Source organism: Aotus nancymaae, unplaced genomic scaffold (genome assembly GCF_030222135.1).
Source record: "Aotus nancymaae isolate 86718 unplaced genomic scaffold, 86718_ANA_hifiasm-v0.15.2.pri h1tg000019l, whole genome shotgun sequence".
In the NCBI taxonomy this organism is placed as follows: Eukaryota; Metazoa; Chordata; class Mammalia; order Primates; family Aotidae; genus Aotus; species Aotus nancymaae.
Window position 1 is genome coordinate 1553755 of NW_026988431.1, and position 15062 is coordinate 1568816.

The 15062-nt window shown below is 41.2% G+C and overlaps 1 non-coding gene across 1 annotated transcript; it reads left to right on the forward strand.

Moving 5' to 3' along the window:
• The first annotated feature begins 2462 nt into the window (after positions 1 to 2462).
• On the forward strand, positions 2463 to 2569 carry LOC135275915 (U6 spliceosomal RNA). The gene has a single exon (XR_010343505.1). It is a non-coding gene; the product is annotated as a U6 spliceosomal RNA (small nuclear RNA).
• Positions 2570 to 15062: the final 12493 nt, after the last annotated feature.

Below are 15062 nucleotides of genomic sequence, written 5' to 3' on the forward strand. Positions count from 1 at the left end.
TCATGTTGTATGAAAAAAATCCATACCTTTATATGCTAACGGCATATTCAATATGATCAACATGTCTCCACCACAAGAAGTAGGTGAGCAGTAATGTGCTGGTAGGCTGCCTCCCTGAAATAAGGCATCCTGATTTGTAGCATTTGCTGATATCCACGGTGTAAATTTCCCCTATGGCCAGATTGAAGCTCCCAACATAATGTAAGTGAACACAGAATTGGGAAGAGATGCACTCTTTAGCTCCAGCACTTTACTGAAAGTCCAGGACTGAGATTGACTTAGGGATCTGTAGATTCATATCTCCCACATCTCTCTCGTTCCAGGACATATGCTTCTGGTCCAGAATATAAGACTGTACTATTTAATATTCTTTTTGTTCTTTTTTTGGGTTTTATTTTTTGGACCAATACATTCAATTAAGTCAATGCAAATGAATTGCACATGTGATTCTTCTCTCCCTTATCTGGGAACAGGCAAAATTCATTGTATCTTAATGAAGATGCAACAATATTCACCCAGCTCACTTGGGAACCAACTGTTTTTGTGACATCCAGGTTGAATTTATGAAACACAGAAGAATATGCTCTCCCATTTCCACCTCTGCAATGCTTCCAGATTCCTTACTGCCTTGGTCTCTCCAGGTAAGCAGAATAAAGAGCTAAGTTCATGATGGCTGCAGTTTTACTATCCCCTAGCTGTACAAATGTATGGATGCTAAAGCCTTATTTTTCCCATTACTTAGAGTGACCATTATTTATGCAAGCAATAAAAAAATTATATTAGCTGTGTCCCACTAAAAATAAAAATTAGAATATACAAACATTTTAATTCAATTTTTGGCAAGAAGCTTTTTTTAATCTTTTAATTGAAGTTCACATACATATATTAAATTATATAATGTACATTAATCTTAAATGCACAGCTCAATACATTTTTACCTAGGTACATATATACAACAACCATCCAGATCAAGAACTAGAACATTTCCATTCCAGAAGTCTCCTCCTCAAGCCCCTCCCCAGCCAATATATGCCCCTTGCCAAGGTATTTTAATATTTGTTTGAAGACAGTTCTTAATCATAGACTCATATAATAGTAGAACTGGTCCAAAATGCTTATTGTACTGATGAGGCAATGGAAACTCAGAGGTTAAGTGGCCCATTCACACCAGTTTGTTGTCTGGGCTAAGTCTAGGATTCAGGATCTAACACTAGTCCAGTGGCTCTTAAAGGGTGCCCACTCAGACCAGCAGCATCAGCATCACATACGAATTCATTAGAAATGCAAAATCTTACCCACCCACTCGCCCCAGACCTAACGAATTAGAAACTCTGGGGGCGGGAGGGACTCAACGATCTGTGTTGGAACAAACCCTCCAGTTGTTTCTGATGCTCATTCAAGTTGAAGAACCACTGGACTACACCAAAGTCTATAGACCAAATATTAGTTAATTGAGTTCTTGTTCAATTGTGAGATTTTACTTAATATCAGGCACAAAATAGTTCTAAGGGGGTGCTTAGGAGCATGGGTGTCCATCTATATCATTCAGTTAGTTAAAAAGTACCCACTATTAGGCCGGGCTCTGTGGCTCACACCTATAATCCCAGCACTTTGTAAGGCCAAGGTGGGTGGATCACCTGAGGTCAGGAGTCCGAGACCAGCCTGACTAACATGGAGAAACCCCGTTTCTACTAAAAATACAAAATTAGCTGGGTACGGTAGCACATGCCTGTCATCCCAGCTGCCTGGGAGGCTAAGGCAGGAGAATCTCCTCTTGAACCCGGAAGGTGGAGGTTACACTGAGCCAAGACCCACAATTGCACTCCAGCCTGGGCAACAAGAGAGAAACTCCGTCTCAAAAAAAAAAAAAGTACCCATTATTAGCATGATGTGGAAAAAGAATATGGTCTTAGTGTGCCATTCATTAGCTGTGTAGCTTGGGCAAGGTACTTAATCTCTTTGAGCTTCAATTTTTTTTCAATTATAAAATAATTACTCTAGTATGACACCACCTGAATTGGGTCTAGACTACTTGTATTTTGTTTGGTCTGCTCAGAGGTTTTGCTGGTTTGTCTGTTTGCTTGTTTACTTTAAAGTAATTGCTATGGTAGTAGCAGTTAGTGGTCATCAAATGTCCAACTGCTCCTGTTCATTTCCCTGCATTCTTTGGAATCAAGCAACTCCACCTGATCAATAGACTGTGAGTTTAAATGATGTGTCATTTCCGGGCCAAAGCACTTAAGAGCTGGTGTGCATCTTCCCCCTCTTTCTTCCTCTGTGGTGATGACCTTGGAAACCACGAGTTGAGACTGCAGCATCACATAATAAAGGAATTCTGGTTTCCTGAGTTGCCCATTGGAACAGTGTTACTGACCTGCATCATGCTTTGCATCATGTGCAGAACCAATGATATGTTACACAACAGAGCCTAGTCTGTCCTGACATTTAAATGTTGGTGATACGTGCTCGCTTTGGCAGCACATATACTAAAATTGGAACGATACAGAGAAGATTAGCATGGCCCCTGCACAAGGATGACATGCAAATTCGTGAAGTGTTCCATAAAAAAAAAATATATATATTGGTGATACTTAAAAATTAGGAAATTTTACATGAAAAAAAAACCTGGATTCCTGACTTGTCTTGAGAAAGAGAAGATCTAGCAATGCTGGGCTTGAATTCCTAACTGGCCATAACTGTCTGGAGCTGAGTGATGCTTCCCCATCTAGGGTGGATATGCATTCTCTACTTCACCATGGTGCCCACCATTCCCAGGATAAACCCCCAACAATACAATCAGGTGCCATTTGTCATCACTCCTGTGTAGCTGTTTTCTTATAATCAAGAGGAAAGTGAACTATCTCTTTATGCGTATCTCTAACAAAAGTGGGAAATTTAAATATAAAAAACGAGGGATATGTACCTAAAGAAAATTATGCGAAAGCAGTGTTCTTTATGGAAAAGAATATTTCCCTCTTTTTTTTTTTCCCAGACTGAGTTTCGCTCTTGTTGCCCAGGCTGGAGTGCAATGGCACGATCTTAGCTCACTGCAACCTCTGCCTTCTGGGTTCAAACGATTCTCCTGCCTCAGCCTTCTGAGTAGCTGGGATTACAGGCGCCTACCACCACGCCCAGCTAATTTTTTGTATTTTTAGTAGAGATGGGGTTTCACTATGTTGGCCAGGCTGGTCTTGAACTCCCGACCTCAGGCAATCCACCTGCCTCAGCCTCCCAAAGTGCTGGGATTACGGGTGTGAGCCATCGCGCCATCTGGAAAAGAATATTTCTTTTTTTTTTTTCTTCTTGGAAAAGAATATTTCTAAATGTTTAACTAGCAAAATAAGTCTATATCAAAAAAGACAATGTAACATGCTATTCTGAAGTGGTCCATACAAAGAGCTGTGATAAAGAAAAGAAGCCTGCTGAAAAAATTATTAACTGAAAAATGGGGCTTACATTTCAGTGAGGGTTCCTTTCGATTGGGAATAAGTGGTACTGTGGTGAAATGCAGTGATGTATGAGGTGAGAAAATCATATCCCATTCACTCACTCATTTGCCTACCTAGTTCCTAGAGGCATTTGAGTTTATCAGGATGGAAAGAGACTGTGCATGAAGAATGTCTAACATGGTATAAAGAATACCTGGCATGATGCTTGGCATGTAACTAACTCCAAAAATGTTGTTTTCCTTTCACTTCATTTATTCATCTTGGTCCCGGAAAAGGATACTGGAACCTATTTCCAACTTTTCCCTGAAGTGGAGCAGTTTAATACAGACGTATAAGCAAGAAGGCCAACGAAAGGGGTCACATCTAACATGGTGAGGAGACCAGAGACAAAAGCCAAGCAGAAATGGGGAGAAGAAAGGGATTAGAATTTTTCCTTCTAAAAAAGTAAAGGAAACATGATCAAAATTATAAAGTCATAGACAGAAAGCGTAGAAAGTGAGCTTTTTGTTTAGTATATACCCTCTCTTTCCTACTTGACTTCCATGGGAAAATAGTACTTCCTTCTCCCACGGATGTTGGGCTTGGCCACGTGGCCTACTGTGGCCAATGGTAGGTGGATGGAGTTGACAGTGTGTCAGTTCTGCACCCAGGCCTCTGGGAGCTTCTGACCTCCACTAGGAGAAAAACATGTCCCAGGCAGTCATTGGCCCTCAGCTTGGACCACAGAACAAATCTCATGGCCCAGATCCATAGTCTGGAGTCCATTCCAGCTGACCTGCAGATGCACAGCAATAAAGATATGCTCCGTGTTGTATGCCACCAAGTTTTGGGATGCCTTGTTATGCAGCACTATTGCAGCAAGTGCTATAGAAGCTGCATGAAGAGCTTCTCTCAACATGATAAAGAACTTTAATTTCCCAAATGCCAGGACTAGGCACGTAGACATTGTTCTACGCAAAACTTCAAAGGAGAAAACATTTGTATCTGCCACCTCTTTTTTTTTTTTTGAGACAGAGTCTCACTCCATCACCCAGGCTGGAGTGCAGTGGCGCGATCTTGGCTCACCGCAACTTCTGCCTCCCAGGTTCAAGTGATTCACGTGCCTCAGTCTCCTGAGTAGCTGGAATTATGAGTGTGCACCACCATACCCGGCTAATTTTTGTATTTTTAGTAGAGACAGGGTTTCACCATGTTGGCCAGGCTGGTCTTGAACTCCTGACCTTAAGTGATCTACCTGCCTAGGCCTCCCAAAGTGCTAGAATTACAGATGTGAGCCACCATGCCCGGCCTTCCTCTTTTAAGCCCCATTCTTACTCTGGATGTGCCTTCCCTCCACTGCCTCCACTGTTTGGTTTCAGCCATATACTGTGTGAAGCTTTTCCCTATCTCATTATTCCCTCAAAATGAGCTGTCCTTTGGGCATTCCTTTAGGATTTTGCTTTCTCTTTAATGTTATTAATAATTAAGGTTAATGGTAAATAACAATTATTCTAGGCATAGTGGCTCATGCCTGTAATCCCAGCTACTTAGGAGGCTGAGGTGGGAAGATCACTTGAGCACAAGAGTTCCAGGCTGCAGTGAGCTATGATCGCGCCACTGCATTCCAGCCTGGGTGACAGAGTGAGACCTCATCTCTAAAAAAATAAATAAATAAGACTTTTTACATGGCAGGCACTGTTCTAAGGACTTGACAAAGTTTTACTCATTTATCTTCATAGCTTCCCCATGTGGTGAATACCTTACCATTAGTGTTTCCATTTTATAGATAAGAAATTGAGGCATACAAAAGTCCAGTCATGGCCTCAAAGCACATAGAATTAGAAAGTAGTGGAGTGCAGATTTAACTCAGGTAGGTGGCCCCTAGACTCCAGGCTGTTCCCCTACTTTCCGCTCCTTCATAGCAATGGGTATGGACAAATGTATCTATACTGTCGTTAATTTATTATCTGGTACTTATATTAGTTTATTATTCATTTAGATAACACATGGCTATAATTCATTAAATGTGTAGCAGGCCCACAGGATATGAATCTAGTCACAACATTTTGCCTTATGACAAACCAAAGAGGAGGCAATTTGAAGATGATATTTCTTTTCATGCCTCTTTGTTTACAAACACTGTAAAATTTCATGGAACACCAAAGAATTAGCAAAGTTAAAATTTGAAACAATATATTTTTTAAAAATAGTGAAGGGTAGGTGCAGTGGCTCACACCTGTAATCCCAACACTTTGGGAGGCTGAGGTACAAGAAGGACTTGAAGCCAGGAGTTCAAGACCAGCTGGGCAACAAAGCGAGATCCTGTCTCTACAAAAAAAAAAAAAAAAAAAAAAGAGCCAGATGTGGTGGTGTGGCCTGTAATACTGGCTACTTGGAAAGCTGAGGTGGGAGAATTGCTTGGGCCCAGGATTTGGAGGCTACAGGAAGCTATGATTGTGACGCTGCACTCCAGCAGAGTCTCCAGCAAGACTCTGTCTCCAAAAACAAAACAAAACAGAACCTTGTCCTTTTACATTGTATACTCCACATAGGAAGCATATAAATCAGGCCAGGCGTGGTGTCTCACGCCTGTAATCCCAGCAGTTTGGGAGGCCAAGGAGGGTGGATCATGAGGTCAGGAGTTCAAGACCAGCCTGGTCAATACGGTAAGACCCCATCTCTACTAATAATACAAAAATTAGCAGGGCGTGATGGCATATGCCTGTAGTCCCAGCTATTCAGGGGGCTAAGGCAGGAGAATAGAGGCAGAGTTTGCAGTGAGCTGAAATCATGCCACTGCACTCCAGCCTGGGCAACAGAGCAAGACTCTGTCTGAAAAAAAAAAAAAAAAAAAAAAGGAAGCATACAAATCAGATGGCTGTTGATGGAAACCCAAATATCATTTGGGAGATTTCCTGCCCTTAAAGTTTAGGAAACTTGGTTTGAATCCCACTTCCCAAGCCTGAGCAGTTCCAGTCCCTATTCAGGATATTGGAATCCACTTTCTTAGGCTTGTTTGGATCCTGGCCCTGGTGGTCACAAGGCGACTGCAGTTCTATGATCCTTGCGTCATGTACGTTATATACAGAGCTACGTCTCCTTATAGTTCCTGAAAAAAACTAATTGAGACCAAGCATGTGACCATTTTCCATTTTTACTAAAACCATTAAGACACAGAGGGTCACATTACAGAATATGCAGCCATCTGCCATCTCATGGGGCCCCGAGCTAGTTCTTCATGTTACTCCATTTCAAAAGCCCTTATGTTCTCTGTACACGAAGCTTTCAGTGAGCAGTCCCCCAGCTCTGGCTGCTTCTTTCAAAAGGAATAGTCCCACCAGCCTCTCTGTTACTCTAGCTTTCAAGTCATCCCTTCTCCTGGAATTCTAGAATGCATCCGAATTTCTCTATCTTGTTTTAGTAAAAAATATTAAAATGGTGAACTCAGTAAGTTGATCACCATTCCCCCATAAGAAAATCTACTTAGAGATAAGATTTTGGAATGAATAAAATAGTTGAGCAAAATCAACAGATATAAGATCAATATACAAACATCAATAGCATGTTGGTTGCACCAGCAATCAACAAGTGTAAGTATGTGATATTTGCAAAGATGCCATTTAGCCTAGGTGCAAAACGTACAGAATACCTAGTGATAAGTCTAACAGAATTGCCCAATAGAACAACCTAATTATTCCTATAGGAGGAAAGTAGTTTAAATAAACTGCGGTTTATTCATACAGTAGAATTCTAGATAGCAATTAAAATGAATGATTTATGATTCACCTATATATCCATATGGCTCAGTCTTGAAAACATAGAGTGAAAAAGGCAATTTAAAAAATGCATATACAGTGTGTTGTACATGTAAAAATTAAAAACATGCAAAACAATTGAATGTATAAAGCTATATCTGCATGAGAATGAAATTCATCTATTTTTAAGATAAAGATTATCTCCAAGGAAGAAGGGATTGGAAAAGAATGAGAGAAGAGTGAACTTTCTTTAAAGCTCAGTCTTTAAGAGGTGGCAGACTAGTACCCTCAATTAAAAAAAAAACTAAGAGGAAAAATTTTCTATGGTGATATTACATTTACTTTGTATAATGTGTACATTAATATATTAATAGGTATATATTACCTTATTTTTAGTATTTGTATATGTGAAATATTTTATAATTAAAAATTGAGGCGGGATTCAGTGGCTCACAACTATAATCCCAGCACTTTGGGAGGCCAAGGGGTGGACAGCTTGAGCTCAGGAGTTCTAGACCAGCCTGGGCAACATGGTAAAACCCTGTCTATACTAAAAATGCATAAATTGGCCGGGCATGGTGGGTGCCTGCCTATAGTCCCAGCTACTCGAGAGGCTGAGGCGGGAGGATGCTTGAGCTCAGGAGGTAGAGGTCGTAGTGAGCCAAGATTGCATCACAGCACTCTGGCCTGGGCAAGAACAAGAAGACCCTGTCTCAAAAAACAAATACATAAAATAAAAATTGGAATGGAAATTTCATATGGGTTCAAGAAGGATTTCAATGAGATAACTCAAGAAAGGATAACCAAATATAAAATAAGAAACTCCACTCCTTGGTTGAAATTTTACCACACAGAAAGGTCAGGTTAGACACATAATAATTTGCCTTTATTTTGAGAAGTTTTAAGGTAATTATGAGGCAGAGCAAGCTATTTAACACTCTTGCCCCTTTTTTCTAGTAGCTGAACTAATAAGTCCCATCCAGCTCTAGTGTTTTATGAGATCCTAGAACTCTAAGCACTTTGTGAGAGCCCAGAACTTAGATCAGCTTGCCAGGGGTGCCCTGCTCCTGGCAAAAGTTAAAGGCAGTTTATTTCTGTCAGAGATAATTAAGCTGAGAGGGCTCAGAATGCAGGGGACAATTTTAAGGAGGTAATAGAGATCTAGAGTTGGCAGACCAATTAGGAATCAGCTGGAGCAGTGAGGAGGGATGCCATGAAAGTCATTGCTGCTGATAAGACACTGCTGCTGATAAGACAATGACTGTTGTGCCCTCCTTGATAACAGCAATGTTCAGGGAACAAGTGTATGTACCTTGTTCTTAAGTGTTGGGCTATTTTGAATTTTACTTTAATATTTATCTCATTGCCTAGTAAAATTGGATGATAATTAAAATATATACTATAAATTCAATGTTACATTTTTGAATGAATTATTATAATGTTATTACTGTTATTTTTTTAAAGGAAAAGAGTCCTTTTTGTTTTTGTTTTTGAGACATTGTCTCGCTTTGTCACCCAGGCTAAAGTGCAGTGGTGCAATCTAGGCTCACTGCAACCTCCACCTCCCAGGTTCAAGCAATTCTCCTGTCTCAGCCTCCCAAGTAGCTGGGACTACAGGCGTGTGCCACCATGCCAGGCTAATTTTTTGTATTTTTAATAGAGATGGGGTTTTACCATATTGGCCAGGCTGGTCTCAATCTCCTGACCCTGTGATCTACCCGCCTCGCCCTCCCAAAGTGCTGGGATTACAGGCGTGAGCCACTGTGCCCAGCCAGAGTCCTTATTTTTTAAAGATATGCATTGCAATATTTATAGATGAAATAATATGTCTGGAATTTGCTTTAAAATAATTCAGAGATGGAGGAAGACAGAGGAAGGCAAACTAAAGATTTGCCATGTGCTGATAACTACCAAAGCTGAATGATGGGTATGTGGGGTTCATTATATCACCCTCTGTACTTTTATGTTTGAAATTTTCCATAATAAAAAAGGTAGAAGAAAATAATAGTAAAATGAAATGCTTCAAAATTAGCTTCTTTTCTCAGTAATCCATGCCTGCAGAAATCCTACCCACTCTGACTCCAAGTCCCACTGCTTGCCTGGGGCATTTCCCCAATCTGTTTGCATGCCATCTGGTATGAATTGATTTGCTTGCTATACAATGACAAACTTTTAAACCAAGGTTGACGCTGATTTCTTCAAGATAGAATTCTAAGAAGTTTTCAGAGGAAATTGGAATTTTATATTTTTTTAGGAATGGAAATTATCACAGCCCCCATACTAGATAGACCAATAAAGCATTTCTTATAGAAAAACTGAATATCTTATCTATTTTTTTTTTTTTGAGACGTAGTCTCCATCTGTCTCTCAGGCCGGAGTGCAGTGGTGCTATCTCGGCTCACTGCAACCACCGCCTCCCAGGTTCAAGCAGTTCTCCTGCCTCAGCCTCCTTAGTGGTTGGGATTACAAGTGCATACCACCACGGCCAGTTAATTTTTTTGTATTTTTAGTAGAGATGGGGCTTCACCATGTTGGCCAGCCTGGTCTTGAATTCCTGACCTCAGATGATCCACCTGCCTCAGCCTCCCAACCTGCTGGGATCACAGGTATGAGCCACCACCATACCTGGCCTGAACTTACGTTTGTTAAGCATCTACAGTATGCCAGGTACTATTTTAGTATACTATTTTTTATCTAATAAAACTTGAATTAATTAGAAATAGATATTATTGGCCGGGCGCGGTGGCTCAAGCCTGTAATCCCAGCACTTTGGGAGGCCGACGCGGGTGGATCACGAGGTCAAGAGATCGAGACCATCCTGGTCAACATGGTGAAACCCCGTCTCTACTAATACAAAAAATTAGCTGGGCATGGTGGCGCGTGCCTGTAATCCCAGCTACTCAGGAGGCTGAGGCAGGAGAATTGCCTGAACCCAGGAGGCGGAGGTTGCGGTGAGCCGAGATCGCGCCATTGCACTCCAGCCTGGGTAACGAGCGAAACTCCGCCTCAAAAAAAAAAAAAAAAAGAAAAAGAAATAGATATTATTATCTCACTCTCAGAGAGGAGGAAGTTCACAGAAGGATAAATCCAAAGCTCATGTTCTTTCTATTGTGTAATTGTGTTCTGCATTCAGTAATATGAATGTCCACCTGGAGGCTTGTTAGAGATGAAGAACCTCAGGCCCCACCCCAGTCCAGCTGAATCAGAATTTGCATTTTTTTTTTTTTAAAAGACAGAGTCTTGCTCTGTCTTAAAAAAGCTGGGTGCAGTGGCAGGACCTTGGCTCACTGCAAGCAATCTCCACCTCCCAGGTTCAAGCAATTTTTCTGCCTCAGCCTCCTGAGTAGCTGTGACTACAGGTGTGTGCCACCATGCTGGGCTAATTTTTGTATTTTAGTAGAGATGGGATTTTGCTATGTTGGCCAGGCTGGTCTTGAACTCCTAGCCTCAAGTGATCCAGCCACCTCAGCCTCCCAAAGGGCTGGGATTACAGGCATGAGCCACCGCACCCGACCAGAATCTGCATTTTAATGAGGTTCCCAGGTATCTGTGTACACATTTAAACCATTTAAAACTGAGAAACTGTGCACTACAAAGTAGCCTTATAAATTTATCTCAAAAATAACAATAAACATTTCTGCTAACATTTATTGAGTTCCCACTATGTGTCAGATTTGTGTGGCTGTTTGTTTATTCCTCAGAAGAACCCTATTAGAGTTGGAAACTGGCTTTAGCATTTAAGCAACTCCAATGACACAGAGCTAATAAGTGGAAAGAATCTAAATCTTAACTCACCTTTGTCTGATTCTGGAGCATGGACTGTATAACCCATTACCCTTATTACAAACATTAAATCCAAACATTTTGTTTCATCTAAATAATGCAAATTAACTGCCATGTTCCTCAATTTAATGTTAACATAATTTGATTCAAGACTTACCTTTGATGAGGAGTACAGTCCAACTCAATATAATATTGCTGCTACTTTAGACGAACCTTTAAACCATGAGTTCATACCGCCAATGTTTCTTAAACTAGAGCCAGTGTATCCAAATAAGAATACATCAAGGCTGGCATGGCGGCTCATGCCTGTAATCTGGGCACTTTAAGAGGCCAAAGCAGGCAGATTACTTGAGCCCAGGAGTTCAAGACCAGTCTGGGCAACAAGGTGAAACCCTCTCTACTAAAAATACAAAAATTAGTGGGATGTGGTGGGGCACGCCCGTATTCCCAGCAACTGCGGAGGCTGAAGTGGGAGGATTGTTTGAACTAGGAAGGTTGAGGCTGTGATGAGCCATGATTGTACCACTGCCTGATCTCAGCTCACGGCCTCCCAGGTTCAAGTGATCCTCATGCCTCCGTCTCCTGAGTAGCTGGGACCACAGATGCACGCCACCATGCCCAGCTAATTTTTGTATTTTTACTAAAGACAGGGTTTCACTATGTTGGCCAGGCTGGTCTTGAACTACTGGCCTCATGTGATGTGCCAGTCTCTGCCTCCCAAAGTGCTGGGATTACAGGCATGAGCCACTGTGTCCGGCCTAAAATATATATTTAAAAAAATACATACACGAACACACACACACACACACACACACACACACACAGAGCGTGAGCTGGGCATGGTCGCTCACACCTGTAATCCCAGCACTTTGGGAGGCAGAGATGGGCATGTCACATGAGGCCAGGAGTTCAAGACCAGCCTGGCCAACATGATGAAACCCTGTCTCTACTAAAAATACAAAAATTAGCTGGGCATGGTGGCGGGCGCCTATAATCCCAGCTACTTGGCAGGCTGAGGCAGGAGAATCGCTTGAACCTGGAAGGTGGAGGTTACAGTGAGCTGAGATAGCACCACAGCTCGGGCAATGAGAACGAAACTCCATCTAAAAAAAAAAAAATATATATATATATATATATATAAATTCTAGTAGTTTATCTGGATATTCCTTATTTACCAATAGGTGAACTGAACATAGGATGAAGTAGACCCCTCAAAACAATCCTGGATTTATTAAGGAAGGATCAGAAAACACAAAGTGCTTCTGGATTCCACTTTCACAATACTAGGCAACTTTAACTTTTTGTTTCCAGTAGTAAAAAGTCTAGGATCCTTAGAATCTCCTTCAATATCTTCAAATAAACAACTTTTTAATATAGTATGGTGTAAAAGAATGGATTCACTTTGCTTACAAAAAAATTCCCACTGCGAAACTCTTTCATCCTCTTTCCCATGTGAGGAAAAAAGAAACATGCGTAATGTTTTGCTTGGTGGAGAATATCATAGACTATAATTCAAGGCTTACTTTTAGTAAGAGCAACAAGAAGTCATAATTAGCTCTAGACTAAAGTAGACTAAATTGGTATGAATATGAAATCACCTACAGCTACAAAAGAGCACATTTCTAAAAATACCACAGAATTATAATTTTTTCCCATTTTGCCTAATGCAGAGCCTCCAAAGAAGAAAAACTTAATTACCTTTGTGATCTAGTGTTGACAGATCTCAATCTATAACATTAGTTATTAAATACCTTCTCCTTTAGGAAGCAAAGAGAGTGGTAGAGTGTAACACTGGAAATCTAAGAACTAACTGGCATCAAAATCACTGTCTCAAATAAAGGTAATGGACTTGAACTTCAGAGTATTTGATTACAAGAAAATTAGATCCTCCAAATAAAACAATACATTAGTCAGTGGACCTTTTTCTTTCCTCTTTTCATTGACAAAGAATAGATTAAATAATGACAACTAAGCACCCTAAAAATCCTAACTGTTCAGTATTGAAAAATGTGTAAGTAGATAATTGAAACACTTCGATGAAGAATGCCTCCAGCCTAAAAGATAAGTTTCTGTTTTCCCTGTGCATCTCACTTATTGTCCACTCAAGCTGCTGTGAATATGAGTTGATTTTATAGGTTACTGTCCTTCCATTCATCACCCACTTTCCAAGAATGAATATGATATTGTGGTGAGGAGCTCAGTCTGAAATGAAAGGCAATTCCACTATTAACTTATCCTGGAATTAAAAAAAAAAAATTCAGAGAGGGTTATTTCTCAATGATACATTTCTAAGCCATGAAAAACAATTTATTGCCCAGGTATGGTGCCTCACACCTGTAATCCCAGCACTTTGGGAGGCTGAGGTGGGTGTATCGCCTGAGATCAGGAGCTCAAGACCAACCTGGTTAACATGGCAAAACCCTGTCTCTACTAAAAACAGAAAAAAATTAGCCGGGTATGGTGATGCATGCCTGTAATCCCAGTTACTCGGGAGGCTGAGGCAGGAGAATCACCTGAACTTGGGAGGCGGAGGTTGCAGTGAGCTGAGATTGAGCCATTGCACTCCAGCCTAGATGACAAGAGTGACACTCCATCTTAAAACAAACAAACAAAAAATTCCTTTGTAAAATTTAGTCCTAAAGTTTACTTGCGCATGCACACATGTGCACGAGTGTGCACACACACAATACTTTTTTTTTTTTAAGAAAGCAGGGATTTCACATTAGATGTAAAAACAAAAGAGTTTTGTTTGTTTTTGAGGTGGAGTCTTGCTTTGTCGCCCAGGCTGGAGTGCAGCGGTTTGATCTTGGCTCACTGCAGCCTCCACCTCCCGGACTCAAGCGATTCTCCTGCCTCAGCCTCCCAAGTAGCCAGGATTACAGGTGTGCACCACCACGTATGGCTAATTTTTGTATTGTTTGTAGAGATGGGGGGGTTCACAATGTTGGCCAGGCTGGTCTTGAACTCTTGGCCACAAGTGAACTGCCCTCCTCTGCCTCCCAAAGTGCTAGGTGAAAGCCACTGTGCCTGGCCCTTTCTGGGGTTTTCTATGGAAAAAAAAAAAAAAACCCACCAAGAGAGCTTATCTCTACTTTCTCTTAGGTATTTCTCCATCTCTTTGTTTGTGCTAAGATATGACGTTCTGTGAAGTTTCACTTGATAAAAATACCTATGTGAGAAGCAAGAGAAAAGTTAGGTCTGTAATTAGAGGGGCTGGTGATTACAAAATGAATTAGATACCCATCATTTCATTCATTCTAAGGAGGTACTTAGAATGAGATAAACATGACTCAAAGGAAAGCAAATGTAAGCAACTGTGGGTGTCGGCTCTGTCCAGCTGGATCCCTGGCTGGGTCTGCCGGGAGAGATGGCAAGCAAGGACTCTGCCAATTCTAGCATCACCAGTTTGTCTCAAATGTCAGGAATGTTACAAAAAAAAAAAAAGATTCATATATTGTGGAGAGGATGGGCCTATTTAAACTCTGAAGTCCTTAGTCCTTTTCAATACTATCATTTGTGTTGTTTATAGAGTCAAACTTTAAGAGCCCACTCATCTTGCTTACTTCCTTTTCCTTTTGATTTTGGCTTTTTAGCCAGCATTTGTATCAGCTGTGACTGCCAGCATTTGGCACCACGGGTGAAGCAGGTTTTATCTGAAAACCTGCTGCTGGCAGCCTGTGGAACTGATACAATAGGAAGCAGCCCACGTGGTAGCCGCCTTGTTCTGGTTCCCAAACACAGAAGGAGGCAACCCCAAAAGAAAGAAGTGGTACTGTAGCCCCCACCTCAAGACCTACAGAAAGCTCCCTGCCCAGTCAAACTAGTTTTCTGCAGAGCTCTTGTGTCTATCCAGTGATCACTTTTCTTTAGATAGAGAAATACCCAGTGGGACCTTGAGAAAGCTGATGAGTTTGCAGAGGACGCTGGTCGACAGAGAGAGAGGAGGTAAGTGAAGCGAGGAGAGAGGAGGAGCTGTCTCTCTTTTGGCTAGTGTTCCATTTCCCATTTACAGGCCCTGAAGCTCAGCTGAATTAGAAACCAAACCAAAAGGCAGAGCCATCTGGGATATACCCAGGGAATCCCAGTAGGACCTGAG